This window comes from Triticum urartu, unplaced genomic scaffold (genome assembly GCF_056163025.1).
Source record: "Triticum urartu cultivar PI428250 unplaced genomic scaffold, HENAU_Tu73 scaffold2, whole genome shotgun sequence".
NCBI lineage: Eukaryota > Viridiplantae > Streptophyta > Magnoliopsida > Poales > Poaceae > Triticum > Triticum urartu.
In genome coordinates this window covers 17,031,360-17,036,415 of record NW_028260368.1, presented here as the reverse complement: position 1 = coordinate 17,036,415, position 5,056 = coordinate 17,031,360, and the positions used below count along the sequence as shown (strand labels likewise).

Here is a 5,056-nt window from a genome sequence, read left to right as displayed (position 1 = left end):
CGGGATTATTAGGACTTGGGTCTCTTTCTTGGGCGGGGCACCAAATTCATGTATCTTTACCAATTAACCAATTTCTTGACGCTGGGGTGGATCCTAAAGAGATACCACTTCCTCATGAATTTATCTTGAATCGGGACCTTTTGGCTCAACTTTATCCTAGTTTTGCCGAAGGAGCAACCCCTTTTTTCACTTTAAATTGGTCCAAATACGCAGAATTTCTGACTTTTCGCGGAGGACTAGATCCAGTAACCGGTGGTCTCTGGCTGACCGATATTGCGCACCATCATTTAGCTATTGCTATTCTTTTCCTAATCGCAGGTCATATGTATAGGACCAATTGGGGTATTGGCCATGGACTTAAAGATATTTTGGAGGCTCACAAGGGCCCATTTACAGGACAAGGCCATAAGGGTCTTTATGAAATCTTAACAACGTCATGGCATGCTCAATTATCTCTTAACCTAGCTATGCTAGGCTCTACAACCATTGTTGTAGCTCATCATATGTATTCTATGCCTCCCTATCCATACCTAGCTACTGACTATGGTACACAACTTTCCTTGTTCACACACCACATGTGGATTGGCGGATTTCTAATAGTCGGTGCTGCTGCACATGCAGCAATTTTTATGGTAAGAGACTATGATCCAACTACTCGATACAACGATCTATTAGATCGCGTCCTTAGACACCGCGATGCAATCATATCCCACCTTAACTGGGTATGTATATTTCTAGGTTTTCACAGTTTTGGCTTGTACATTCATAATGATACCATGAGTGCTTTAGGCCGTCCACAAGATATGTTTTCGGATACTGCCATACAATTACAACCTATCTTTGCTCAATGGGTACAAAATATCCATGCTACTGCGCCTGGCGTAACAGCTCCTGGTGCAACAACAAGTACTAGCTTAACGTGGGGAGGCGGCGAGTTAGTAGCAGTAGGTGGCAAAGTGGCTTTGTTACCTATTCCATTAGGAACCGCAGATTTTTTAGTCCATCACATTCATGCATTTACCATACATGTGACTGTATTAATACTTTTGAAAGGTGTTTTATTTGCTCGGAGTTCCCGTTTGATACCCGATAAAGCAAATCTAGGTTTTCGCTTTCCTTGCGATGGGCCTGGCCGAGGGGGAACATGTCAAGTATCCGCCTGGGATCATGTTTTCTTAGGTTTATTCTGGATGTACAATGCAATTTCGGTAGTCATTTTCCATTTCAGTTGGAAAATGCAGTCGGATGTTTGGGGTACTATAAGTGATCAAGGGGTGGTAACTCATATTACAGGGGGAAACTTTGCACAGAGTTCCATTACGATTAATGGGTGGCTTCGAGATTTCTTGTGGGCACAGGCATCGCAAGTCATTCAGTCTTATGGTTCTTCATTATCTGCATATGGTCTTTTTTTCTTAGGTGCTCATTTTGTCTGGGCCTTCAGTTTAATGTTTTTATTCAGCGGCCGTGGTTATTGGCAAGAACTCATTGAATCTATCGTTTGGGCTCATAACAAATTAAAAGTTGCTCCTGCTACTCAGCCTAGAGCCTTGAGCATTATACAAGGACGCGCTGTAGGAGTAACCCATTACCTTCTGGGTGGAATTGCCACGACATGGGCATTCTTCTTAGCGAGAATTATTGCAGTAGGATAGTGGCTAGGAGGATTTGAAAGGCATTATGGAATTAAGATTTCCCAGGTTTAGCCAAGGCTTAGCTCAGGACCCCACTACTCGTCGTATTTGGTTTGGTATTGCTACCGCACATGATTTCGAAAGTCATGATGATATTACTGAAGAACGTCTTTATCAGAACATTTTTGCTTCTCACTTTGGGCAATTAGCAATAATCTTTCTATGGACGTCCGGAAATCTGTTTCATGTAGCTTGGCAAGGAAATTTTGAATCATGGATACAGGATCCTTTACACGTAAGACCTATTGCTCATGCGATTTGGGATCCTCATTTTGGTCAACCCGCTGTGGAAGCCTTTACTCGAGGAGGTGCTGCTGGTCCAGTGAATATTGCTTATTCTGGAGTTTATCAGTGGTGGTATACAATAGGATTACGCACCAATGAGGATCTTTATACTGGAGCTCTTTTTCTATTATTTCTTTCTACGCTGTCCTTAATAGCGGGTTGGTTACATCTACAACCCAAATGGAAACCAAGCCTTTCGTGGTTCAAAAACGCGGAATCTCGTCTCAATCATCATTTGTCAGGACTTTTCGGGGTAAGTTCTTTGGCTTGGACAGGACATTTAGTTCATGTTGCTATTCCCGCATCCAGGGGGGAGTACGTTCGATGGAATAATTTCTTAGATGTATTACCCTATCCCCAGGGGTTGGGACCCCTTTTGACGGGTCAATGGAATCTTTATGCCCAAAACCCTGATTCGAGTAATCATTTATTTGGTACCGCTCAAGGAGCGGGAACTGCCATTCTAACTCTTCTTGGGGGATTCCATCCACAAACACAAAGTTTGTGGCTGACCGATATGGCTCACCATCATTTAGCTATTGCATTTATTTTTCTCATTGCCGGTCACATGTATCGAACTAACTTCGGAATTGGGCACAGTATTAAAGATCTTTTAGAAGCGCATACTCCTCCGGGGGGTCGATTAGGGCGTGGGCATAAGGGCCTTTATGACACAATCAACAATTCGATTCATTTTCAGTTAGGTCTTGCTCTAGCTTCTTTAGGGGTTATTACTTCCTTAGTAGCTCAACATATGTACTCTTTACCTCCTTATGCATTCATAGCACAAGACTTTACTACTCAAGCTGCTTTATATACTCATCACCAATATATTGCAGGGTTCATCATGACAGGGGCTTTTGCTCATGGAGCTATTTTTTTCATTAGGGATTACAATCCGGAACAGAATGAGGATAATGTATTGGCAAGAATGTTAGACCATAAAGAAGCTATCATATCTCATTTAAGTTGGGCTAGCCTCTTTCTAGGATTCCATACCTTGGGCCTTTATGTTCATAACGACGTCATGCTTGCTTTTGGTACTCCAGAAAAGCAAATCTTGATCGAACCTATATTTGCCCAATGGATACAATCTGCTCATGGCAAGACGACATATGGGTTCGATATACTCTTATCTTCAACGAATGGCCCCGCTTTCAATGCGGGTCGAAGCCTATGGTTGCCCGGATGGTTGAATGCTGTTAATGAGAATAGTAATTCGCTTTTCTTAACAATAGGACCTGGGGATTTCTTGGTTCATCATGCTATTGCTCTAGGTTTGCATACAACTACATTGATTTTAGTAAAGGGCGCTTTAGATGCACGCGGTTCCAAATTAATGCCAGATAAAAAGGATTTTGGATATAGTTTTCCTTGTGACGGCCCAGGGCGCGGCGGTACTTGTGATATTTCTGCTTGGGACGCATTTTATTTGGCAGTTTTCTGGATGTTAAATACCATTGGGTGGGTTACTTTTTATTGGCATTGGAAACATATCACATTATGGCAGGGCAACGTTTCACAATTTAATGAATCCTCCACTTATTTGATGGGATGGTTAAGAGATTACCTATGGTTAAACTCTTCACAACTTATCAATGGATATAATCCTTTTGGGATGAATAGTTTATCGGTATGGGCGTGGATGTTCTTATTTGGACATCTTGTTTGGGCTACTGGATTTATGTTCTTAATTTCCTGGCGGGGGTATTGGCAGGAATTAATTGAGACTTTAGCATGGGCTCATGAACGCACACCTTTAGCTAATTTAATTCGCTGGAGAGATAAGCCCGTGGCTCTTTCCATTGTGCAAGCAAGATTGGTTGGATTAGCTCACTTTTCCGTGGGTTATATATTCACTTATGCAGCTTTCTTGATTGCCTCAACATCAGGCAAGTTTGGTTAATTTAGTTTGTTTTTTTGTACTGTATCAGCACCTAGTTCATTACTCTTGATAGAGAGGGAGGATCTGCCTTTTTAGATTTCTTTTTCTATTTATTTTTCCATCTAGGATTAGAACCGTATACTTGGTAATAATAGCAACGACACATTATGGCAAAAAAAAGTTTGATTCAGAGGGAGAAGAAGCGGCAGAAATTAGAACAGAAATATCATTTGATTCGTCAATCTTTAAAAAAAAAGATAAGAAGCAAAGTTTCTCCCTTGAGTTTGAGTGAAAAAACGAAAATGCGAGAAAAATTGCAATCCCTACCGCGTAATAGTGCACCTACACGCCTTCATCGACGTTGTTTTTTGACCGGAAGACCTAGAGCTAACTATCGACATTTTGGGCTATCCGGACACGTACTTCGAGAAATGGTTTATGAATGTTTGTTACCGGGTGCAACAAGATCCAGTTGGTAAGGATAAAATACCCTTTCGTATTTGTATGGATTTCTGGAATTGATAATCATAGAGGAGCCCTCTTTACCATTCTGTATAAATGGACTATTCTATTTGTATAGATATTGGTAGAGGGGCGTATCCAACCCTCTTTTATCCACTAGTTACCCCTCTTTAGTTTAAGAGTATAGAGCAGTTTGGTAGCTCATAAGGCTCATAACCTTGGGGTTGCGGGTTCGATTCCCACTACCGCCTCCATACTCCTTCTTTATGATATATGCATGATATAATATATACATCATGCATTTGTATCTGGATTTTTTGATTTCCTAAAAGAGTTTTGGTCTAACAGTTTTTTCTCGGAAGAAGCAAAAAAATAAAAGAAAGAATAAAATATGAAAGAAAAGCGTCCATTGTCTAATGGATAGGACAGAGGTCTTCTAAACCTTTGGTATAGGTTCAAATCCTATTGGACGCAATCTTATTTCTATCTATTCTTTAAATAACTATACTAAACTAAAAACAAAGAAAACTTTTTTGCATGATTCAAATGAAAAAGCTTTCTCAACGATTCCTATTCTACTAACAAGAGTAGACATGCAAAATTTATTTGTTACTGAAGAGAAAACCGTTCCAGCTGTTCCTGAATAGCTTCCTTCAAAAGGATTTCCGCTTGCTCGGTGAATGTCTTGCTAGAAGATATAATTTCTTGGAATTGAGGTTTAGTATCTTTT

The 5,056-nt window shown here is 40.6% G+C and overlaps 1 non-coding gene across 1 annotated transcript; it reads left to right on the top strand.

Moving 5' to 3' along the window:
• The first annotated feature begins 4,728 nt into the window (after positions 1 to 4,728).
• On the top strand, positions 4,729 to 4,800 carry TRNAR-UCU (transfer RNA arginine (anticodon UCU)). Its single transcript has one exon. It is a non-coding gene; the product is annotated as a tRNA-Arg (tRNA).
• The last annotated feature ends 256 nt before the right edge of the window (positions 4,801 to 5,056 follow it).